This window comes from Primulina huaijiensis, chromosome 17 (assembly GCF_012295235.1).
Source record: "Primulina huaijiensis isolate GDHJ02 chromosome 17, ASM1229523v2, whole genome shotgun sequence".
NCBI lineage: Eukaryota > Viridiplantae > Streptophyta > Magnoliopsida > Lamiales > Gesneriaceae > Primulina > Primulina huaijiensis.
Genome location: NC_133322.1, coordinates 348,035 through 374,819, shown reverse-complemented (window position 1 = coordinate 374,819; position 26,785 = coordinate 348,035). Strand labels below are relative to the sequence as shown.

The 26,785-nt window shown below is 39.0% G+C and overlaps 1 long non-coding RNA gene across 8 annotated transcripts; it reads right to left on the bottom strand.

Moving 5' to 3' along the window:
• Nucleotides 1-939: 939 nt before the first annotated feature.
• On the bottom strand, nt 940-25,560 carry LOC140962699 (uncharacterized). Of its 8 annotated transcripts, XR_012172595.1 has the most exons (9): nt 25,080-25,560; nt 24,782-24,970; nt 23,893-24,438; nt 23,595-23,783; nt 22,701-23,251; nt 22,403-22,591; nt 1,526-1,644; nt 1,193-1,274; nt 940-1,070 (listed from the first exon to the last, which is right to left on the bottom strand). It is a non-coding gene; the product is annotated as an uncharacterized lncRNA (long non-coding RNA). The 8 variants fall into 8 exon arrangements; XR_012172596.1 differs by lacking the exons at nt 940-1,070; nt 1,193-1,274; nt 1,526-1,644 and adding an exon at nt 21,221-21,269 and having other exon boundaries at nt 25,080-25,558; XR_012172600.1 differs by lacking the exons at nt 940-1,070; nt 1,193-1,274; nt 1,526-1,644 and adding an exon at nt 21,581-21,882 and having other exon boundaries at nt 22,701-22,819.
• Between the last annotated feature and the right edge of the window lie 1,225 nt (nt 25,561-26,785).

Here is a 26,785-nt window from a genome sequence, read left to right as displayed (position 1 = left end):
TTTGCAACTTAAAAAAAAAAAACATGATTTTCTATTTTTCCTCCACAAGAATGGTAAAAAAAAATTTGGATCTTTCATTAATTATAAAATTTTTACACGATTTGCTTTTTTGTAATTTATTGTTACATTTTATTGAAATGGATTTTTGTTTTTATAAAAAAAACTTGAGTTTGATTCTTTTCATTTTCATGATATGGCATACAAACAATCAACTCCAATGCCAAGGAAAATAATAATAGTTTATACAGTTTCAATATTCAAATCTGCCTAACTCCAAATTTCGTCTTGCTATATATATATAATTAATTTTTTGAGAATTATATTAATTTAGTAGACTGATAAAAGATTATTATTTATTAGCAACAATTAAGTATGCGAGCTCGTAAAAGAATATACCGAATGTGCGACATAAGTATGCTTAGACGGACTAAAGTTGAATAACTTTGTGTTTTTGCACATAATTTGAATAATGTTATAGCACATGAGAAGGAAGATCACATCTGCACTTGGGATACTATAATATCTATATGAGTTAAAATGGGAAATATATTATGAGAACAATATTGCTTAATAATGAATTAATTAGGTCAGAATTTAAAATAAATAAAGAAAGTAAAGGTATCTTGTAAATATCCAATTTTTGATATTTTTTTATAAACCATATGCAAACTGAAACATTTCTTGCACTATATTATAAATTTCATGATACATTAATTTTTTTTATACCATATAAAGGTCACCAAGCATAAAAAAAATTAAGGTAATAAAGACAGAATAATCAAATATATACATTATCCTAAATTTTTCGTAGTGTACTTATTAGGAGGCCACGCTTATTGTTGTAAGGCAACACAAAAAAGTTACGCAACTCTACAACAAATGTCTGCCATTTACTTACAGCATATTTAAAGTCCTCATAATTACTATAATAAACTAGATCATGAGTTTCGGTTTGAATAGAAGGTTTCAATGCCGAGAAAAAGCTCAGGAGTTGCTTCTGATTCAGACAACAAATGTAAAAAAGTTAACCTTCAGTCATGACCGAAAGGTCAATTTTTTGTTCATCAAACCTTCAAATCACAGTTTGGAGAAGCAAAAAAATTAATGATAAAAAACAAGTGTATGACTTGTAACGATCTATTAAAAAAAAAAAAACACACACACACACACAAAAGAATAGAGCTAAATATACCATTAGAAAGATGAAAATGTAACACCCTCACCGTCACGATAAACTTCAGCAAAACAGTCATCCCTTGTTTTTTCATATGATCCTGAAATGTTAGACAAGTAAATAACACGTTAGCTACAAAGACCAAAGCTTATAGCTTACAAAGTTAGTTGATAAATTGATAATCAGTTGGCCTTCAAATCTTGTCGGGAGTCCAAAGAAAGAAGTTTCAGGATAATAACTTCAGTGTAAAATCACAACTATACATAAGGAGCAGCTAAAATTACACAACAGAAAACAAACATTAAAATGCGGCCAAGCCCAAAAGCACTTTCCAATATATCTGGGCAGCACCTCGGTACTATTAAAGACAGGAAAACTCCGTATCAACTTCCACCACTATTGCCCCCACGATAACCACCACGACGATCACTTGAAGATTGTGGACCTCTACCATCATGTTGAAGCTCAACCTGAATTGAGTGGTAAAACACCTTTAGGTTAAAAAGATAGGGATGATCCGAACATTTGGACAACCGAAAAAAAAGTCCAATGAGAAAGCACATTGAGCTTTAGTTGGCTAAATTCACCCTTAAACGAAAACCATCAAAGTAATAGCCATCTCATCTCCTGATTGCATCTTCTGCATCCCGAGTGTTCTCAAACCAAAAAAATAGATAAGACAAAATCTGTCCGACAACAAATTATATTGTTAAGTACTTAAGTTACACAAAACTAAATAAAAACATGACAACATGAGGGCGTATGTTACGTTTGAATCATGCATTACAATGTAATTTTTTTATTGTATCATGGAAAACTACAATGCATCAGTGTGAAAAGTAAATCGACAAAGCAATAACAAGGAGGACGAGGATCATAAACCCAATGTCCAACATGCGACCATGCTGCATGAGAAGATTATGATATTAAGTGCGCAATTCAGAAAACAAATCATATTTAATCACACATATCCAAGTTAAGACCAACAAATAGAAAATAAACATAAATTATGAACTATGAAGTCACATACTACATATGGGCATGTCAAAAAATATTTTCTCAAACCACAAGAAAATTCACATAATGAAGATGACGTTGAAGATCGTTTTTTACCTTCATGACCACTAACCCTCAACCACTAAATATCGCATCACAAAAGGAAGATGAGAAATGATAAACAATTCCACATGAACAAGCAAGCGAAATACATAGGAATATTGCGGTAAAAAGAATATCTGAGAGGTATTATTCCTGAAGGATCTAAATAAATCACAGTTCAAAAAATTTTCTGACAAAGATACTTCATAGATGAATGTGGGGAGTTCGCTAATGGGGTGACGGTTTTGCGAACTAGATGTCATAAAGAGTTCAAAATTATACTCAAAAGATTTTGATTACTTTGGCCCTTACCCTTTTTTTCTTCCACGAGATCTAAATCCATGGCCTGGAGGTTATCATTGTCTGAGCCATACCCCATAATCCGAGCACGTTCTTGTCCAATCTTGGCGGCCAGTACTGCCTCCGTTCCATGCACCATGTTGTAGGGTGTTTCTTTTGCAACAGTCCGGGCTGTGGTTCGGTACGACCAGAGTATGCTCAAGAGCTCATCTGCCCAACTGCCATGAGCCTACCGTAGCCGAGCCTTCAGCGCCTGTACTATTTGTTGGGGAATTACACCGAAGCGATGCCGACCACGAAGATAATATAGTACCCAAAAATTGCGGAATAAAATAACCAACAAGAACACAAAGATTTACGTGGTTCACCCAATATAGGCTACGTCCACGGAGCACTGCAACTTTTATATCAGGAGAAATATTACAAGTGTAGACACCAATACACTCAATATCTCACAAGAGAATTCCCGCACTCAAGAAAAAAATACACTCTTTTTTTTCTATGCACTCTCTTTTTATCAAAGCTGAAAAACTTTTGATTTTGGGATACAATAACTGAAGGAATTGAGTTCTATTTATGACTAATTCCCTCTTTCAGTTTTATAAGATTTTCCGATGTGGGATGAGGTTTTATATTATTTTATTTAATATATGGGCCTCATCCCTCACCTAACAATTCTCCCACTTGAAGACTTGATCTCAATCATGTCTTTATATCATCAGTGCAGCAGCTCATATCTCCTTTGTTAGTCAAGAGGACCAACTGAAGTCAAACACAACTTCAATTTTTCAATAATAACAGCCTTCGTGAGCATATCAGCTGGATTCTTGCTTCCAAGAATCTTCTCAAGCGTCAAGACTCCATTCACCCGATCTCTAAGGATCCTCATTCCAAGGATTTGTTGTGCAGCACCCAAATCCTTCAAAGAAAATTCCTTTGATAACTCTTTCTTGAGTTTATCAATCTCCTCCAGACAAGCTCCTGCTATCAACATATCATCTACATATATCAGTAGTATGATATAATAACCATCAAGCTTCACATAACAACAGTGATCAGCCTGACACCTCAGAAAACCATCATTATTCATTACACCATCAAACTTCTTGTACCACTGTCTTGGAGCTTGTTTGAGACCATACAAGCTCTTCAAATCCATTTTATTGATTCATTTCATCTAGCTTACCATGAAAAAATGTCGTCTTTACATCTAACTGTTCCAGATGTAAATCTTCTTTTACCATCAATCCAAGTACAGTATTGATAGTAGTTAACTTTACCACCAGAGAGAAAATATCAGTGTAACCTATTACTTCCTTTTCACATTTTACAACAAGTATTTCTTTGTACCGCTTGCTACCGTCCTGTTCTAACCGGTACTCCCACTTGCTATGTAAAACCTTTTTACCTTCAGGAAGTTCTGACAACTCCCACATGTGATTGAATGACAGTGAATCCATCACATCTTCCATGGCTAACTCCCACTGTTTAAAAGTCTCATAAACATCAGATTTATTTTCACAAAATAAACCCAAAATTTCCTGGTCGGATCGTCAACAGTAGTGCCATAATATCTTGAGTGATCTCCAAGGGATGTCAAAAGAGATGGTCCACATACATCAGTATGTACCAGCTCCAAATCCGCCGATTTCGGTTCGCTAACCTCTTTTGAAAAGCTCACCTTTTTTTGCTTTCCAAAAAATACAGCTTGTGTTCAACGATCTTTAATTCCGGTAGCATTCCGTTAGAAACAAGCATTTTCATTCCCTTCTCACTCGTATCCCCAAGCCTACTGTGCCATAGACTTGAATTAGCTCCAGCATCCACAACAACTAATTTATTTCTCAAACTGGAAGTCATATAAAGTGTTCCAGTTTTCTTTCCTCGAGCAACAATCATGGCTCTTTTTTTACTTTCCAAGAACCATCACCAAAGGTCACCTTATGACCTTCGTCGTCAAGCTGTCCCACCGAAATCAAGTTGTGGTACATGCCTTACTTTGTTGATTTTCCAGACAGATCCATTTGTCATCTTCATCCGGATATCACCCATACCAATTATTTCCAAAGGTTTTCCATCAGCCAGGAAAACTTTTCCGTAATCTCCCGCAATGTAATTATCGAATACATCACGATTACCAGTGGTATGAAACGAAGTTCCCGAGTCCATAACCCAAGAATTAACCGGGCTTTCCATGAATAGTAATAGAGCATCATGTATCTCCTCAGTAACAACATTAGCGTCGTTCTTTGTTGATCTGCAATTTTTTTCAAGTGACCAGTCTCACCATAGCTCCAGCACTTCACATTCTTTTCAAAATTGCTTTTGTCTTTTCCATTTCTTGACTTGGACCTACCATGCCATTGGTTAAAACTCTTTTCGTCACTCCTGCCACTTCCTCTATTCTCGAGATTTAGAGCAGATCTCAATGATGTTCCTTCACCCGAATCCATCCTGCGAACTTCTTCAACACGAATTTGATCTCTGACATCATTGAATTGTAGTTTTCTTTTTCCAACAGAGTTGCTAACCACTGCCCGCATCGGTTTCCAATTGTCTGGTAAAGACGCCAAAAGAATAAGTGCCCGAATCTCATCATCAAATTTAATTTCAACCGATGTCAGCTGTGAAACAATCGTGTTGAATTCATTGATGTGTTTAGCCACCGATGCATCTTCTCTCATCTTCAAGTTAAATAACTTCTTCATGAGACGTAATTTATTATTTGCCGATGGCTTTTCGTACATCTCCGACAAAATGGACACCATCTCCTCCGTTGTTTTTGTCTTCGTCACGTTATGTGCCACGTTCTTCGTTAGTGTCAATCGTATTACACCTAACACTTGTCGGTCAAGAAGCTTCCAGTCATCATCCTCCATCTTTTTCGGTTTCTTTCCAGATAGAGGTAGATGCAACTTCTTGCTATACAAATAATCTATTATCTGTAACCGCCACAACGTAAAATCTGTACCGTCGAACTTGTTGATACTAGGTCCCAATCCATCATCTCCAGCCATCGCTTCTCTAGCCTTAGCAAAAAATCTAAAAAATCTTTTCTGATGTGGAAGATCAGATAAAGCTGTAACCACAGAGCATACTCAGAATTCTTAAGAATTTTCACAACAAAGCTCTGATACCAGTTGTTGGGGAATTACACTGAAGCGATGCCGACCACGAAGATAATATAGTACCCAAAAATTGCGGAATAAAATAACCAATAAGAACACAAAGATTTACGTGGTTCACCCAATATAGGCTACGTCCACGGAGCACTGCAACTTTTATATCAGGAGAAATATTACAAGTGTATACACCAATTGTAACGCCCCAGATTCGACGACTGTCCTCACTGTACCAAGACGAGTCTTTCCATCGTGCTTATGTCCTCACTCACACGTACCCTAGGAAACTTCCCAGGAGGTCACCCATCCGAGAATTGCACCAAGTCAAGCACGCTTCACTTTGGAGTTCTTATGTGATGAGCTACCGAAAAGAAGATGCACCTTCGTGGTATGAGTAGTACATTTCAAATATTTTTTAAGCCCTCTTCAACTGTACAGTTCATTACATTGAACAGTCTCGGAATCCCTCTCCTTCCGATGTAAGATCGGTTCATTCATGTTTCCTCCGCCTAGAAGCCTGCCAGGAGCCTCTCATTGTCCGTGCAACCTCATGGCACCGGCGATCACCCCTCTGCCCTCTTCGGCCCCGGGCCTCACATGCCCACCAGCTTCCGCTTGGTTCGTCCCCGAACCCACACCGTACTAGGAGAGGTTGGCTCTGATGCCAACTGTAACGCCCCAGATTCGACGACTGTCCTCACTGTACCAAGACGAGTCTTTCCAGCGTGCTTATATCCTCACTCACACGCACCCTAGGAAACTTTCCAGGAGGTCACCCATCCCAGAATTGCCCCAAGTCAAGCACGCTTAACTTTGGAGTTCTTATGTGATGAGCTACCGAAAAGAAGATGCACCTTCGTGGTATGAGTAGTACATATCAAATCTTTTAAGCCCTCTTCAACTGTACAGTTCATTACATTGAACAGTCTCGGAATCCCTTTCCTTCCGGTGTAAGATCGGTTCATTCATGTTTCCTCCGCCTAGAAGCCTGCCAGGAGCCACTCATTGTCCGTGCAATCTCATGGCACCGGCGATCACCCCCCGCCCTCTTCGGCCCCGGGCCTCACACCAATACACTCAATATCTCACATTCTCAACCCGAGTATATCGAGAAAATAATTTCTCTAACTCACACAAGAGAATTCCCGCACTCAAGGAAAAAATACACTCTTTTTTCTATGCACTCTCTTTTATCAAAGCTGAAAAGCTTTTGATTTTGGGATACAATAACTGAAGGAATTGAGCTCTATTTATAACTAATTCCCACTTTCAGTTTTATAAGATTTTCCGATGTGGGATGAGGTTTTTATTTAATATGTGGGCCTCACCCCTCACCTAACACTATTGACCTGTTGGTGACCTCAACTTGTTCATTGCCTTGGGGGTAGGATACAGAGGTGAATAACTCTTGGATCTTCATCTCTTCAGATTAGGCCCTAACTTTCGATCCGCAGAACTGTCTTCCATTGTCAGAAATGAGTCTTCGAGGTATTCCAAATTGGCATACGATATTTTTCCATAAGAATTTCGAGACTTCATTTTCTGTAATCCTTGCTAGCGGCTCCACCCATTTGGAAAAGTAATCAATTGCGACCAACAGGAACCTCCTTTGTCCCGAGCCCGTTGGGAAAGGCCCGACAATGTCCATGCTCTACTATTCGAATGGACATGATGCGACGACCACCTTCATGGGTTCTGCTGGCATTTTTTGCTGGTTAACGTGTTTCTGAAAGCTATGACAAGCTTTTGACCAGGATAGAAGAATCTTTTTTAAAAATCGGCTAGAACAATCTGGCTAGTGATGTTTTACGGGCAAGGTCCATACTTCCTAGATGGTTTCCATAGCACCCTTCGTGTATTTCTCTGAGGACGTAATTAGCTTTTACTTCCCCCATGCACTTCTAGAGCTGCTGGGAGAAAGACCTCTTGAACAAGATGTCCCCGATCATTACAAATCGGAGGGCACTTCTTTTAATTTTCCTTGTTTTTTTCTCTTCTCCCGACAACCTTCCATGTTTTAGATATTGGTGGATATCGTATCTCCAGTCTCCTTCCACCACCTCGGCGATTATGTACCCACCGGGTCGGGTTCGGCCGCCTGATCCAGAGCGCTGGCCAGCCGATCTGCTTTCTCATTATCCGCCCTGGTGATCAACTCCAGAATGAGTTCGGAGAATCCTTCTTTGGCTTTATCTAACGCTTGAGTATATCTGACCATTTTATCATCCTTCGCGTCGAACTTTCCATTACTTTGTTGGATGGCCAGTTGGGAATCCGTATATAAAATGGCTCGGGAAATTCCCAGATTGCGGGCTGCTTTGAGTCCTAGCAAAAGTGCTTCATACTCAGCTTCATTATTTGACGCTCTGAAATCCAACCTGATCGAAATTCCAGTCTCTTCTCCCCATGGGGAGATAATTACGATGTCGACTCCACTTCCTGTTTGGTAAGAGGATCCATCTACGAGAATCTTCCATTGTTCCTCTTGTTCTAGCTGTACCGTTTCTGCCAAAAAATGGGTCAGGGCTTGCCCTTTTATTGTTGTTCAGGGTTCATACTTGATGTCATATTCAATGAGCTCTGTTACCCACTTGATCAATCTTCCTGAGGCGCCTGGGTGAGTGGCAATTCTGCCCAAGGTACTGTTGGTGAGGGCTGTTATGGATGCGATAAGAAATAAGGCCATAATTTTCTTGCCGTAACGACAGAGCTAAAGCTAGCTTCTCTTGAGTTGTGTAATTTAGCTCGGGCTATCTCTGGGCATGACTGACAAAATAGACCGGACGGTGGGTCGTTCCTTCTCTTCTGACCAGGACCGAGCTGACAGCCCTGGGAATAACTGACAAATAGATCAGCAGCTCTTCACCTCGGGCTGGTTTGTTGAGAACGGGTAGCTCTTTCAAATATACACTCAATTCATGGAAAGCCTCTTCATTTTGTTCATTCCATTTAAAATTTTTCTTCTTTTGGAGCATCTTAAAGAAAGGGAAGCTCCTATCAGCAGATCTAGCTATGAATCGTGCTAGGGCGGCTATCCTCCAAGTCAATCTTTGGACCTCTTGGAGATTACGGGGGGAGCCCATGGTGGTTAGGGCCTGAACTTTATGGGGGTTGGCTTCAATGCCTCTCCTCGTAATCATGTAGCCCAAGAATTTTCCAGTCTGGACTCCTAGTGTGCATTTGTTTGGGTTAAGCTTGAGCCTATAACAAAGTGTCTGGAAAGTCTGTTCTAGATCGGCTATAAAGTGCTCGTCTACCTTTGTTTTGATGAGGATGTCTATGTATACTTCAATATTTTTCTCAATCTGCTCTCTGAACACCCGATCCATCAGTCTTTGATAAGTAGCCCCGTCATTTTTAAGGTCGAATGGCATAACCACATAGCAATAGGTTCCTGTGAACGTGACAAAACTCACTTTGTTCTCGTCTTCCCTTGCAAGTGGAATTTGATGGTATCCTTGATAGGCGTCCAGAAAACTTAGCAATTCATGGCCTGCTGTGGAATCCATTAATTGATCTATCCTGGGCAAGGGATAACAATCTCTTCACACTCCTCTTCCGAGGCCACCTGGGTGGCGTCTTCAATCAAGTTCAAATGGCTGTACTCCCGGGATTCTGGTCGGCTTGGGTGATCGGTTTTAGTGGCCTTCTGTTCAACCCGCATTTCTTCCACGTGACATTTCTGAGCCACTTCATAATTAGCCATCATCGCTTGGATGACCAACGCATCTTTCTGACGGTCGGACAATCGAGCCAAGTCCCCTGGTCTGAACGGTATAAGAGGCCCTGTCCGAACTTTTGTCCCAGTGATTTCCATATTTGTCAACCTTCTACTATATGTCTTTCTGGCTCGATTAGAATCCCCAACAGTGGGTCCCCCTGATATCATGTTTATGACTCCCCGAGGGGGAGGACGCTGTCTTTTGTAAGGCCAAAGCTGATTTTGGTCCTGGGGAAGGTATTGTTCCCTTTGAGGTTCGCTTTCTCTTCTTTTGTCTATGGGGTCGGGACCTTCCCTAGCCCTTTTTCGGAGTAGTTCGACTCTTGATGGGTCAGAATGTCTTTCATTTGCGCGTCTTGTTGAACGACGTGTTCTATCTCATGATCCTGGTGCTTGCATTCGTCGGTGGTGTGCCCGTAGTCTTTGTGGAAGTCACAATATATGTCTTTCCCTGATCACTTCCCCGGGGTATCTATATAAGGTGTTTGTTCTCATATATTTGGAGAGCTCTGAGCTTACTAACCTTGAGCGGGGTATATGCGGCGTACTGACCTATAAGTCACCTGGGTGGCGTCTTCTATCAAGTTCAAATGGTTGTAACTCCCCGGATTCTGGTTGGCTTGGGTGCTCGGTTTTAGTGGCCTTCTGTTCAACTCGCATTTCTTCCACGTGACATTTCCACATTAATTTTTGATCCCCTCTCACTTCTCTGACCTCATTGCCAACCGAGAACTTGATTTTCTGATGTAGAGTTGAGTTGACTGCTGAGAAAGCAATCATAGCTGGTCGGCCCAGGATGACATGATACGCAGATGGGGGCGTCCACAATTATGAAACTGATAATCCTGGTCTTCCTAGTGTCAGCTTCCCCGAGTGTGAGGGGCAAATTTATCATGCCTATCGGACGAATGGCATGTCCAATAAATCCGAACAGCGAAGTTAGCACTGGCTCAACTTTATATTTTCCTAAGTTTATCCGATCCATAGTTTCTTGGAAAAACACGTTCACCGAGCTTCCGAAATCGACAAATATCCGTGCCACTTCATAATTAGCCATCATGGCTTGGATGACGAACGCATCATTGTGACGGTCGGACAATCCAGCCAAGTCCTCTGGTCCGAACGATATAAGAGACCCTGTCCGGACTTTTGTCCCAGTGATTTCCATATTTGTCAATCTTCTCTTATTTGTCTTTCTGGCTCGGTTAGAGTCCCCAGCAGTGGTCCCCTTGATATCATGTTTAAGACTCCCCGAGGGGGAGGATGCTGTCTTTGGTTAGGCCAGGGCTGATTTTGTTCCTGGGGAGGGTATTGCTCCTTTCAAGGTTCACTTTCTCTTCTTTGGTCTCTGGGGTCGGGACCTTCCCTAGCCTTTTTTGGGGGTCGGATGGGTTAGAATGTCTTTCATTTGCGCATCTTGTTGAACAATGCGTTCTATCTCATGATCCCGGTGCTTGCATTCGTCGGTGGTGTGCCTGTAGTCTTTGTGGATGTCGCAATATCTGTCTGACCAGGGTCTCCGAGGCCCTTGATCACTTCCCTGGGGTCTCTGTATAAGGTGTTTGTTCTCACATATTTGGAAGGCTCTGAGCTTACTAACCTTGAGCGGTATGCGGTGAACTGACCCATAGGCTCCAAACGAGCTGGTCGGTCAGGACAGGGAAAAGAGGTCACTAGCTTGGGCTTCTTGGTGCTGCTGGGCGGCTCTCTCCGTTGATGGGCCCGAGCAAGCTGGACTTCTTCTAGATTGACATATTTTTCTGCCCGGGCTAGAAGTTCATCATAAGTATTCGCCAGCTTTTTTATCAGTGATTTGAGGAAATCCTCAGTGGTGAGTCTCTGGATGAACGCACTGATCAATAGGTCGGACAGATAGCCTTTTTATTTGGACAGATATGCGTTCGTGTTTGTGCTGTGGGTTCTACTAGCTTGTAATTCAGATAGCCTTGTTCGCAAATCATGTGAGTCACCAAATCAACAACCCAACAAAAGTTTTCACTCTTCTGAGTTCCGTTTCTATTCGTGACCAACCAGTAAACACAATGTAGTAGAATTTCATTGTTGCACAACGATATTTAGGGGGGTAATGTCAACATGTGCTCCAGTGGTCCAAAAAGATTGGGAGTACACCGATCATTTTCATTATGCACTTGTCAGAATTTTCATCCGACATTCCTCAACGCCGTACATCTCCATCTTTCAGCCTAGGGATAGGATTTCACCTTTTTTTGGCTCCCCCACACCTTACATCCCTTTTTTTTTTTTTTTTGCATAAGTGCATAATTTTCTCATGTGTACTCCTCCCTAAGCTCTGAATATAAAGGCCTAGGGACAAATTTTCAGATTCTATGCACGATTAGGAAGAAGGTTATTCTGGGTTTACTAAGTTTTTCTACTCGAGTTCATGCTACTTTCAACAGACATTCATTCAAGTTCTACTCGCATCTCATGTCTTTCCAGTTTCTCTCACAAATTTTTAAACTCGACTATCATTCTCACAACTGCCAAATCCCACTATATGTGCATATAAAAATTCACAGTTCATGCTGAAAGGGTATTAATAACGAGTGACAAGACTAAGAAACATGTAATTTATCAAACCCAAAATCATCATCGGCTACCAACCTACTTATTTCACCATCAATTGACAACGCATGCAATACACAAACGACCGACCCCTCATACTAAGTGTGTGCAATGTCCCCATTGTACAAAAGACTGAAACACATAAACGAAACATAGATGCAGAACACAAAACAAAGGCAATGTAAATGACAGAATGCAACAATGATGATAACAAACTACACAATGCAACATAAAATAAAAACGAAAAGAAGGGGAAACAGTGAACTCCCCTGATCAATGCTCGTCCTCGTCGTGCTTCGGTGGCGGTACTCCATGTGCATCCCCCTGCTGCTGATAGTCATACTGAAAGTGGAATGGGGAATGAATGGCGGAGGTGGTGGTATGGTCTGCGGGTCAGCCCTCCCTTGGATGAGCATGGTGCGCATCATGGACTCAACGTAGGCAAAGTGATCATTAAAGTTCGCGTTGACTTGGTTCTGATGTGCCATGAAGGCGATCGACTCATCCATCTTATCGTTCTGAGACCGCCTCCGGGGTTGTCACTGTAGGCGGCGCAAGACGACGGAGCGAGGCGGCGGTGCTCGATCCACTTGCACCTCCCTCATGAATGGGGTAGTCAATCTGTCGCTTAGCACTCTTCCTCTGTAGGTCCTCTACACAAATAGCCTTCATCGGTTGCAGTCACTCCTCGTCATCACGGAACACAACCACCGCTCTCGCACACAACTCTGATATAATGGAGGGAAAGAACAGACCGATGTGGCTGTTATGAACACTCATCATGATTTGAGAATTGATGAGCTTTCCCATATTGATGTCGTAATCCTCGGACAAGGCAAACAGCAGCACTGCCTGCTCCTTTTGCACCTCGCTCTTATGCGAGACCGGCATCATCATTTTCGCCACAAATAAATACCACAAGGCAATTTTGGCCTTCAATTATTTCTCATCAAAACAACTTGGCGACCCTCCCAACGGTTTCCAAGTCGCGCCCGGATGGCACAACGCCTCGAGTATTATAGTATAATCGGGGTTAGCGACCAATGGCTTGAATTGAGAGTCATCAACCTCGGCCATTTCTAACAGTGAATTAATTGTGACAGAAACAAACGGCACAAGTCTACCTCTAACAAAAGCCTTATCATCCGTCCGCTCCGCCGCATTTGCATAAAATTCCCACACAACAAAAGTAACAGCGGCAGTGGGTTGATGCCAACTTTTCCCATCCCCGCCTACTCAAACTCGTAATAGGCCCAAGATGACTATCCTCAAATTGCATACGAAATCCCCTCTCGGCTATCGGGTTTCTATGAATTTTAGCACGATCATACCGTGCCCTAGCCGCCTCATTCACAAATCGAGTTCTATAAATTAAAGAAGATGAGAAAGAGTCGGGATTGCTTTTCAATTTCTTGGGGGCCATGATAAAGGGCGTTGTAGAAGGTGACCGGAGAGTAGAGACCGCTTAATTCTTACCGAAGAGTGAGAACGAAGCCGATTGGAGCTGGAAGGGAGCAATTCCTGCTGAAGAACAAAAAAAAAGGCGTATTTAGTAGGGTTTGGGGAAAAAAATTTGTGCAGAATGAGAAAAAGAGAAGGGGAGGCGTGAAGTTAAAAGTAGTCGCGACCGAGCAGTAGAAATTTACCGCCCGAGCGCGAACTGCTCTGTAATTTATGTTCGGCCAAAGGTGTTCGCGCTCGAGCATTGACTGTGAACGGCTCATTTGTTCCATATCTCAAAGTTACGGCTCCCGAGGGGAACACTTTGGTGATCATGTAAGGGCTCGTCCATCTTGACTTGAGCTTGCCAGGAAATAAGCGCAGCTTGGAGTTGTACAGTAGCACCGCTTCACCTTCTTTGAATTCCCTCGGTGTAATGCGCTTGTCGTGTGCTTGCTTTGTACGCTCCTTGTAGGTCAATGCCAGGTCATAGGCTTGACCCCTGAATTCTTCCAATTGGTCCAACTGCAGCAACATGTGTTCACCTACAAGAGCAAAATCAAGATTCAATGCTTTTGTTGCCCAATAAGCTCTATGTTCTAACTCAACAGGTAAATGACACGCTTTTCCAAAAAGTAGCCTATACGGTGTCGTGCCTATAGGTGTCTTAAAAGCAGTCCTATACGCCCAAAGCGGGTCATCTAACCTCAACGACCAGTCCTTCCGATTTATCCGCACAACCTTCTCCAGAATCCTCTTGATCTCGCGATACGACACCTCCACTTGATCACTTGTTTGGGGGTGATAGGGAGTGGAGATTTTATGAGTGACCCCATATTTGCCCAAAAGTTTTTCAGAAAGTTTATTGCAAAAATGGGTGCCACCATCACTAATGATTGCTCGTGGTGTTCCAAATCTCTTGAAAATGTTTTTCTTTAAAAATTTCAGCACCACTTGAGCATCATTCATGGCATATGATTCCACCTCCACACATTTGGAAACATAGTCAACCGCAACCAAAATGTATTTTTTCGTGAAAGAAGTTGGAAACGGTCTCATGAAATCTATCCCCCAAACATCAAAAACTTCGCACTTGATAATATTATTTAAAGGCATCTTATGGCGATTAGAAATGTAACCTATGTGTTGGCATCTATCACAAGAGAGGACAAATGAACGTTCATCTTTAAATAGAGTTGGCCAATAAAAACCACATTCGAGTACCTTGGATGCCGTTCGTGTGGGTTCAAAATGACCACCTACCTCGCGGTCATGACAGTGGCTAAGAATCGATCCCATCTCTTCCTCCGCTACACATCTCCTTATCATGGCATCTGCACAGATTTTGAAAAGAAAGAGTTTCTTCCAAAAATAATATTTCACGTCCGAAAAGAATTTCTTGCTTTGGTGAAATGTTAAATTTGGGGGAGGGGGGAGCCTGTAACAAGAAAATTAGCAAATTCCGCAAACCACAGACAATTTTTCATCTCCAACAGTTGTTCATCCGGAAACCAATCATCTATCTCATCATTTTCACAATTTTTGCTAACATGCTCAAGCCTAGAAAGATGATCAGCTATTACGTTCTCTACACCTTTTTTATCTTTTATTTCGAGGTCAAACTCTTGTAGAAGTAAGATCCACCTAAGCAATCGTGGTTTGGCATCTTTCTTAGCAAGCAAATATTTAAGTGCGGAGTGGTCAATAAACACAATGACTTTTGACAAAACAAGGTATGAATGGAATTTATCAAGTGCAAAGACTACTGCGAGTAATTCCTTTTCAGTTGTCCCATAATTTAATTGTGATTCATCTAAAATCTTACTCGTATAGTATATAGTGTGAAATACCTTGTTCCGCCTTTGGCATAGAACAGCGCCAACCGCCGTATCACTGGCGCCGCACATTACCTCGAAGGACAGATCCCAATCCAGTGCCACCAACACAGGAGCTATCACCAAGCGCTCTTTTAGGTTCTTGTATGCTGCAAACAGTCAGAATTGAAATCATATGGCACATCTTTCATGAGTAGAGAAGATAGGGGCTTAGCAATTTTAGAAAAATCTCTAATGAAACGCCGGTAAAAACCAGAATGTCCTAGGAAACTTCTAACTCCCTTCACTGATGTTGGTGGTGGTAGGTTTTTGATGACTTCCACTTTAGCTTTGTCGACCTCAATTCCTTGTTCAGAAATCTTGTGCCCTAGCACAATCGCCTCTTGTACCATGAAATGGAAATTCTCCCAATTTAGCACTAGGTTTGTCTCCTCGCACCTTTTCAACACTGCGTTCAGATTCTGCAAACTCTCATCAAACGTTGCACCAAAGATAGAAAAGTCGTTCATAAATATTTCAAGAAAAGTTTCAATCATATCATGGAATATAGCAGTCATGCATCGCTGAAAAGTAGCAGAGTAGCAGGGGCATTACAAAGACCAAAGGGCATACGTCGGAAAGCAAAATTGCCACAAGGACAAGCGAAAGTTGTTTTCTCTTAGTCCTCAGGTGCAATAGTGATTTGGTTGTATCCCGAATACTCATCTAGAAAACAATAAAACTCATGTCCCGCTAGCCTTTCTAACATCTGATCAATAAAGGGGAGGGGAAAATGGTCCTTACGGGTGGCATCATTCAACTTCCTATAATCAATACACACTCTCCACCCCGCAACAGTCTTAGTGGGAATAAGTTCATTATTTTCATGAGTGATCAAAGTATTCCCATCTTTCTTAGGCACACACTGAACAGGACTTACCCATGCGCTATCGGAGATAGATAGATAATACCTGCATCGAGAAGCTTGATAGTTTCGGCCTTCACTACCTCTTGCATATTTGGATTGAGTCGTCTCTGAGGTTGCACGAGGGGTGAATACTTCTCTTCTATCAAGATTTTGTGCATGCAGATTGATGGACTTATTCCCTTGATGTCTGCCACTTTCCAAGCAAACGTCTTTCTGTTCTCTTTAAGGACTTACAGCAGTTTTCCCTCCATAGCATCTGTCAAAACAGCCGAAATAATGACAGGTAGATTATTATTCTCACCTAGGTATACGTACTTTAGGTGCGGAGGCGGCGGCCTGAGCTCAAGTGTTGGTGGTTCCTCAATGCTTGACTTCGGAGGGGTCAACTCTCTTCGCTCTCCCAAATCCTCCAATTTCATCCTCATTGGCTTTCTCCATGGATGGTTGGCATTAAATTATGCCACTATTTCCGCTTTTTCTTCGTCCCGAGTCATCCTCCTTTAATTCAGTTGTGAGGGTGGCTTCCAATGAGTCCTTCACAGCGTCCTGCACAAAATTGTTCACAAGTGAATCCAAAGCATTGATTCTAAAACAGTCATCAGTGCGCAATGTGTGCTTAAGAGAATTAAAGACATCAAAAATAATTTCTTCCTTCCTCACTCTTACTCTCAACTTCCCTTCTTGTACATCAATCAGAGCCTTGCCAGTTGCGAGGAACGGTATCCCCAGAATTAAGGGTATTTCCATATCCTTTCCATGTCTAGCACCACAAAATCTGCTGGGAATATAAATTTGTCCACCTTTACCAACACGTCCTCTATGACTCCTCGCGGATATTTGAAAGATCTGTCTGCTAGTTGAAGGACATACTTGTTGGCTTAGGCTCTTCTAATCCGAGTGTCTTAAATACAGATAAAGGCATAAGATTTATACTTTAACCAAGATCACATAAAAAGCTTTATGAAAAACAATATCACCAATCATGCAAGGAATATAAAAATTCCCTGGATCTTTTAGTTTCGGTGGGATCTTGTTTTGTACCAATGCAGAGCAATTTTCAGTTAAGCTTACAGTCATGTGATCATCTAACTTCTTCTTATTCCCTAAGATGTCTTTCAGAAATTTAGCATAGCTGCATCAAAGCATCAGCAAATAGAATATTAATGTGCAATTTCTTGAATACTTCTAGGAACTTACCGAATTGCGCATCCATTTTCGCCTTTTTTAATGCTGCAGGGAAGGTGGAGGGATAACAATTCTAGATTGTGTAGTGGGTGCGGGTGTAGAGTTAGAAGACTTACATGTGGACGTGTCAGTCGCTCCCTCTCTTGGCTCCCCTTTTTCCTTCCCCTCTTGTTCAAAGACCTTTCCATTCCTCCATGATATGGCCTTCACTTGCTCTTTCGGATTAGTCTTAGTGTTGCTTGGCAAGGTGCCTGGATCTTTACTAGCAATCATCTTAGCTAACTGTCCTATCTGATTTTCTAACCCCTTTATCGATGCATCCTGGTTCTGTAGTCTAGTTTCGGTGGATGAGATAAATTTAGACATCATTTGCTCCAAACTAGACTTCTCATCTCTAGGCTCAGGTCTATACATCGGTTGCTTACCATACTGCTGTCCTCCTTGTGGCCGATTCTGGCTGTTTTGACCACCCCATGAGAAGTTGGTATGTTGTCTCCATCCAGGATTGTAGGTGTTCGAATATGGATTATTCCTAGGATGGTTTTGAATCTCCACTTGATTTACTGGTGCATCCTCTTGCACAAGAAAAGACCATTGTCTTGACAATCCTTAACATAATGTTCTCCTCCGCATTTATCACAGAATATCACTTGCAGGCACATCGTTGTCCTGCTTACATTCAAGCTGTCTATTTTCCTGTTAAGTGCTTCTAATTGTGCAGTGACAGCAGAAAAGTCAGTTGCCTAGTGAACTCCTCATCTGATTGTTCCTCTCAGATTGAGGGTAATAACTGCTAGCAGCCAACCCCTCCAGTAACTCATACCCTTCTTCGGCTGTTTTCCTCAGCAGATTCCCACAGGCCCATCATCTATCATGGTACAGTTAGAAGATATTAAACCATAGTAAAAAGTTTGGACAACTAACCCAAGAGGCAACTCATGATGTGGGCATCTCCGCAGTAAGTCCTTGTAGCACTCCCAAGCCTCGTAGAGTGACACTTGCTCAAATTGAGAGAAGGTGATTATGTCCGCTCGCAGGTTCATGGTTTTTGATGGAGAAAAGTATTTCAAGAGGAACGCCTTGGTCATATCTTCCCAAGTTGTGATTGAACCTACAAGCAAACAATTCAACCAGGCATTAGCTTTGTCACGCAAAGAAAAAAGAAATAAACGCAATCTAACAGCATCATCAGAAACTCTATTAAATTTAAAAGTATCACAAATCTCTAGGAAGTCAGCGATATGAGTGTATGGGTCATCTAGCACATTTCTCCCAAACTGGACCGTGTTCTGAATCATTTGAATAATGGCTGGTTTGATCTCAAACTAGTTCGCCCTGATGGTTGGTCGCACTATGCTTGGACGTGCTCCATCAAGCGAAGGTTGTACGTACTCCAGCATGGGTATGCGCCTTGGCTCTTTGACTCTTAGATTTTCATGCTGCTCTTCCTGACGTCCGTTCATGTTTATCATGTCTCTAAGCCTCTGTTGTTGTCTTCGTCTGCGTAGGGTTCTTTCAATCTCGGGATCGAATATCTCTAGTTCAAACTCTAGAGATCTTGGCATGCATTGAGATGGATACCTGCAAATAAATCGAAGGTGTCAAGCAAAACAAAATAAAGAATGCTAAAGTGAATAACTGAAAATAAATTTGTGGATTAACAGTCCCCGGCAATTACGCCAAAAACTTGATCGAGCAAAACTTGCACTGTAAAATCCTTAGTAAAAATTAATAATATTCAAGCTCCAAATAATCGCAAGTGCACGATGTCAAGTAATAATATAGTGTACAAGAGTACGAGTATCGATCCTCTAGAGACTGTGTTTCGCAATTGATATTCTCGGTTATTAAACCTTTAGCAATGATAATTTTGATAATTATTTACTACTACAATGATTACATAAAAGCTCAACAAAATGACAAATCATGTAAGAGAAATCAGGTTCTCGTATTTTTGGTGTAGTCCACATAAATGATATGATAATCAATGAAAAAGTTGCTAGATGTTGATAAGTTTTAAAACACGGGAAGAAATTTCTAATACAACACAAAAAATCTTAAGTTTTCTTTATTCATAGAAGTTGATAAGTTTTCAAATCGTAATGTTCAACAATAGCTCCAATATGAAGTATTCCAAATTAGATAACTGACCTCAAGAAAATCCAGAATGCCTTGAATTGTGTTCCAATTACTATTGAGATCTTTCTTGGCAGAACCTCTCACTTGATTAAGAATTTTGTTTCTTAACCCATGTATTGACATCCGTTTTCGAGCACAATTCACATTATCCACAAAGCCTTCCACGACTTTGCTTAATGAAAGTGATTAAGTAAACCTGGACTGCGAAAAAAAAAAAAAACCCCAGAATAATTGAACCCATAAACAAGTCTGAAAAACCAATGATACAGAGGCAAAGAGTTACTAAATGTACAATGTTTAATCATACCTTCTAAAATACGACTTCACACTCTGACTTGTAATATCAACAGGAAGGTTGCCTACGTAAATCATTCGGGAGCGCCAACCAATCATTCTTGGTCCTGATGGAAAACATCAAAGCAAATACTGCAGGTAAAAATTAATCATAAGAGTTATAAAATATTTAATTTAAATATGTGAAAGTTAATCTTACGACAATTGCTTATTAAAATTACAAGAATCTTGTAAAACAAAATAGTTCGTCTTACAGAAAAAAATCCCTCGGGGTTGGAAACTGTTAGAAGAACTATTTTGCAAAAACCAAGATCTCACGTAAAATTTTAGGTAACTTGGTCTTAGGATGTTTACTATCTAACTTTACTTCTCCACCAATTCTAGAGACGATAAAAATAAGGAAGAAGTAGATCACTTATCTTCATATATCTCCAAAATAGAGAAACTTCTGTCTCGCTCAATCTCTTCGTGATCAAACCATCAAAATTAGCAGGTAACTTTCTCGTCAAGCCCTGTGCCAGGTTTCTCAAAAAGGTTTATTTCCAACTTAACTTCAAAATTTAAAATCTCGAGGTTAGTGATGCATACCAATAAACTAAGAACTGGCACGTAAAATTAGAATCATAGAGGATGATGCTAACAATTGGAAATTACATTAAAATGACAAATCATGTATGTCACATCAAGTAAGAGAAATCCAGAATGTCTTGAATTGCGTTCCTCTTACTATTGAGATCTTTCTTGGCAGAACCTCTCACTTGATTAAGAATTTTGTTTCTTAACCCATGTATTGACATCCGTTTTCGAGCACAATTCACATCATCCACAAAGCCTTCCACGACTTTGCTTAATGAAAGAGATTAAATCATGTTCTTGTATTTTTGGTGTAGTCCACATAAATGATATAATAATCGATGAAAGAAGTTGCTAGTTGTTGATAAGTTTTAAAACACAAAAATCTTAAGTTTTCTTTATTTATAGAAGTTGATAAGTTTTCAAATCGTAATGTTCAACAATAGCTCCAATATGAAGTATACCAAATTAGATAACTGACCTCAAGAAAATCCTGGACTGCGAAAAAAAAAAATAAAACCCCAGAATAATTGAACCCATAAACAAGTCTGAAAAACCAATGATACAGAGGCAAAGAGTTACTACATGTACAATGTTTGATCATACCTTCTAAAATACGACTTTACCCTCTGACTTGTAATATCAACAGGAAGGTTGCCAACGTAAATCATTCGGGAGCGCCAACCAATCATTCTTGGTCCTTATGNAATAAACAAGTCTGAAAAACCAATGATACAGAGGCAAAGAGTTACTACATGTACAATGTTTGATCATACCTTCTAAAATACGACTTTACCCTCTGACTTGTAATATCAACAGGAAGGTTGCCAACGTAAATCATTCGGGAGCGCCAACCAATCATTCTTGGTCCTTATGGAAGACATCAAAGCAAATACTGCAGGTAAAAATTAATCATAAGAAGAGTTCTAAAATATTTAATTTAAATATGTGAAAGTTAATCTTACGACAATTGCTTATTAAAATTACCAACTAGCAGAGAATCTTGTAAAACAAAATAGTTCCTCCTACAGAAAAAAAATCCCTCGGGGATGGAAACTGTTAGAAGAACTATTTTGCAAAAACCAAGATCTCCCGTCAAATTTTAGGTAACATGGTCTTAGGATGTTTACTATCTAACTTTACTTCTCCACCAATTCTAGAGACGATAAAAATAAGGAAGAGATAGATCACTTATCTTCNCTCCTCTTACAGAAAAAAAATCCCTCGGGATGGAAACTGTTAGAAGAACTATTTTGCAAAAACCAAGATCTCACGTCAAATTTTAGGTAACTTGGTCTTAGGATGTTTACTATCTAACTTTACTTCTCCACCAATTCTAGAGACGATAAAAATAAGGAAGAGATAGATCACTTATCTTCATATATCTCCAAAATTAGAGAAACTTTTGTCTCGCTCAATCTCTTCGTGATCAAACCATCAAAATTAGCAGGTAACTTTCTCGTCAAGGCCTGTGCCAAGTTTCTCAAAAAGGTTGATTTCCAGCTTAACTACAAATTTAAAATCTCGAGGTTAGTGATGCAAGTTGATAATAACAATAAACTAAGAACTGCCACTTAAAACTAGAATCATAGAGGATAATGCTAACAATTGGAAATTACATTAAAATGACAAATCATGTATGTCACATCAAGTAATAGAAATCATGTTCTCGTTTTTTTGGTGTAGTCCACATAAATGATATGATAATCAATGAAAGAAGTTACTAGATGTTGATAAGTTTTAAAACACAAAAATCTTAAGTTTTCTTTANAGATGATGCTAACAATTGGAAATTACATAAAAATGACAAATCATGTATGTCACATCAAGTAAGAGAAATCATGTTCTCGTTTTTTTGGTGTAGTCCACATAAATGATATGATAATCAATGAAAGAAGTTGCTAGTTGTTGATAAGTTTTAAAACACAAAAATCTTAAGTTTTCTTTATTTATAGAAGTTGATAAATTTTCAAATCGTAATGTTCAACAATAGCTCCAATATGAAGTATACCACCTTAGAAAACTGACCTCAAGAAAATCCAGAATGCCTTGAATTGTGTTCCTCTTACTATTGAGATGTTTCTTGGCAGAACCTCTCACTTGATTAAGAATTTTGTTCCTTAACCCATGTATTGACATCCGTTTTCGAGCACAATTCACATCATCCACAAAGCCCTCCACGACTTTGCTCAATGAAAGTGATTAAGTAAACCTGGACTGAGAAACAAAAAAAATAAAGCCACAAAATAATTGAACCCATAAACAAGTCTGAAAAAAAAATGATACAGAGGCAAAGAGTTACTACATGTACAATGTTTAACCATACTTTCTAAAATACGACTTCACCCTCTGACTTGTAATATCAACAGGAAGGTTGCCAACGTAAATCATTCGGGAGCGCCAACCAATCATTCTTGGTCCTTATGGAAGACATCAAAGCAAATACTGTAGGTAAAAATTAATCATAAGAAGAGTTCTAAAAAATTTAATTTAAATATGTGAAAGTTAATCTTACGGCAATTGCTTATTAAAATTACCAACTAGCAGAGAATCTTGTAAAACAAAATAGTTCCTCTTACAGAAAAAAAATCCCTCGGGATGGAAACTGTTAGAAGAACTATTTTGCAAAAACCAAGATCTCACGTCAAATTTTAGGTAACTTGGTCTTAGGATGTTTACTATCTAGCTTTACTTATCCACCAATTCTAGAGACGATAAAAATAAGGAAGAGATAGATCACTTATCTTCATATATCTCCAAAATTAGAGAAACTTCTGTCTCGCTCAATCTCTTCGTGATCAAACCATCAAAATTAGCAGGTAACTTTCTCGTCAAGGCCTGTGCCAAGTTTCTCAAAAAGGTTGATTTCCAGCTTAACTTCAAAATTTAAAATCTCGAGGTTAGTGATGCAAGTTGATAATAACAATAAACTAAGAACTGCCACGTAAAACTAGAATCATAGAGGATGATGCTAACAATTGGAAATTACATTAAAATGACAAATCATGTATGTCACATCAAGTAAGAGAAATCATGTTCTCGTATTTTTGGTGTAGTCCACATAAATGATATGATAATCAATGAAAGAAGTTACTAGATGTAGAAAAGTTTTAAAACACAAAAATCTTAAGTTTTCTTTATTTATAGAAGTTGATAAGTTTTCAAATCGTAATGTTCAACAATAGCTCCAATATGAAGTATACCAAATTAGAAAACTGACCTCAAGAAAATCCAGAATGCCTTGAATTGTGTTCCTCTTACTATTGAGATCTTTCTTGGCAGAACCTCTCACTTTATTAAAAATTTTGTTCCTTAACCCATGTATTGACATCCGTTTTCGAGCACAATTCACATCATCCACAAAGCCCTCCACGACTTTGCTTAATGAAAGTGATTAAGTAAACCTGGACTGAGAAACAAAAAATATAAAGCCACAGAATAATTGAACCCATAAACAAGTCTGAAAAACCAATGATACAGAGGCAAAGAGTTACTACATGTACAATGTTTAACCATACCTTCTAAAATACGACTTCAACCTCTGACTTGTAATATCAACAGGAAGGTTGCCAACGTAAATCATTCGGGAACGCCAACCAATCATTCTTGGTCCTTGTGGAAGACATCAAAGCAAATACTGCAGGTAAAAATTAATCATAAGAAGAGTTCTAAAATATTTAATTTAAATATGTGAAAGTTAATCTTACGGCAATTGCTTATTAAAATTACCAACTAGCAGAGAATCTTGTAAAACAAAATAGTTACTCTTACAGAAAAAAATCCCTCGGGGATGGAAACTGTTAACAATATAACAAAAACCAAGATCTCCCGTCAAATTTTAGGTAACTTGGTCTTAGGATGTTTACTATCTAACTTTACTTCTCCACCAATTCTAGAGACGATAAAAATAAGGAAGAGATAGATCACTTATCTTCATATATCTCCAAAATTAGAGAAACTTTTGTCTCGCTCAGTCTCTTCCTGATCAAACCATCAAAATTAGCAGGTAACTTTCTCGTCAAGGCTTGTGCCAAGTTTCTCAAAAAGGTTGAGTTCCAGCTTAACTTCAAATTTTAAAATCTCGAGGTTAGTGATGCAAGTTGATAATAACAATAAACTAAGAACTGCCACGTAAAACTAGAATCTTAGAGGATGATGCTAACAATTGGAAATTACATTAAAATGACAAATCATGTATGTCACATCAAGTAAGAGAAATCATGTTCTCGTATTTTTGGTGTAGTCCACATAAATGATATGATAATCAATGAAAGAAGTTACTAGATGTAGAAAAGTTTTAAAACACAAAAATCTTAAGTTTTCTTTATTTATAGAAGTTGATAAACTTTCAAATCGTAATGTTCAACAATAGCTCCAATATGAAGTATACCAAATTAGAAAACTGACCTCAAGAAAATCCAGAATGCCTTGAATTGTGTTCCTCTTACTATTGAGATCTTTCTTGGCAGAACCTCTCACTTTATTAAAAATTTTGTTCCTTAACCCATGTATTGACATCCGTTTTCGAGCACAATTCACATCATCCACAAAGCCCTCCACGACTTTGCTTAATGAAAGTGATTAAGTAAACCTGGACTGAGAAACAAAAAATATAAAGCCACAGAATAATTGAACCCATAAACAAGTCTGAAAAACCAATGATACAGAGGCAAAGAGTTACTACATGTACAATGTTTAACCATACCTTCTAAAATACGACTTCAACCTCTGACTTGTAATATCAACAGGAAGGTTGCCAACGTAAATCATTCGGGAACGCCAACCAATCATTCTTGGTCCTTGTGGAAGACATCAAAGCAAATACTGCAGGTAAAAATTAATCATAAGAAGAGTTCTAAAATATTTAATTTAAATATGTGAAAGTTAATCTTATGACAATTGCTTATTAAAATTACCAACTAGCAGAGAATCTTGTAAAACAAAATAGTTTTTCTTACAGAAAAAAATCCCTCGGGATGGAAACTGTTAGAAGAACTATTTTGCAAAAACCAAGATCTCACGTCAAATTTTAGGTAATTTGGTCTTAGGATGTTTACTATCTAACTTTACTTCTCCACCAATTCTAGAGACGATAAAAATAAGGAAGAGGTAGATCACTTATCTTCATATATCTCCAAAATTAAAGAAACTTATGTCTCGCTCAATCTCTTCGTGATCAAACCATCAATTAGCAGGTAACTTTCTCGTCAAGGCCTGTGCCAAGTTTTTCAAAAAGGTTAATGCCAATAAACTATGAATTGAAATGTAAGAATTAAAATCATAGTGGTTGATGTTATCAATTGGGAATTACAGTAAACTTACATCATGTATGTCACATCAAGTAAGAGAAATCATGTTCACCAATTTTTTGTGTAATACACATATACGGTAAGCAATGAAAGAAGGTGCTACATGTTGATAAGTTCTAAAACACACAAAAAATTTCTAACACTTTCCAATAAAGTTTAATTAGAATTTTATGATTTTTCTAGCATAATAATTTTATTAAGATACAGAAGTTCATCCGGAAAGAAATAAAGATTGGGAATTTTAAAACACAAAAAGAAATTTCTAACAATGTTGAAAACTTTCAAGATAGGGAAGTTCATCAGGAAAATCAAAATTGGAAGTGTTGAGAAATAAATGAAAAGTTTTTTTAAAAAAAGGTTCAATAGCATAGTTATGATTTCCAAAAAATAAATCACATAAAGGTTCGAAGCATTTTTTTTTCCCGAGAACTTACCAAAAAATAAATGACATAAAAATACATTTTCCATCTCCATACGACAGCAACAATAACGACATTATTTTATCACAAAACGCAAAGATTAGACATAGCATATACACTTCTAAACCAAATCTGTGACGCATAAATTAAAAATCATCAAGGATTAAAAACAGCCAGTCAAACCACATCTTCGACGATAAATAAAAAAATCATCAAGGATTAAAAACAGCCAGTCAAACCACTTCTTCGACGATAAATAAACACACATTTTCAGCAATGGGTGACAAACTACACCATAACCAGATTAATAGAAACTACAAACGAATCCAAAATAAATACAAAAAAACGGCGATAAAGACCTAATTTTCTACTTCTTGAAAAAAATCGACCCAATGATACAACGGGAGCACTGAATTGAAGTAGTCAGCAAAAAACTTACACCCATGATGCAATGAAAACTCCTTGATCCAGCGAGATTGCTCGAAATACAATATTGATAGAAAAGAGAGATTGTGCGAAAAAAACAACTGATTATTGGAACCGGAAACCCATGAAATCTTGGAGAATGGAAAGAAAACAGATTATGTATTGCAACAAAATTAAAAGTTGAAGACTTGGTCCCTAAGTTGTGCATCTGCGAACATTGAAGTTCGATAGAAGAGAAGAAATCTCCAACAATTTGG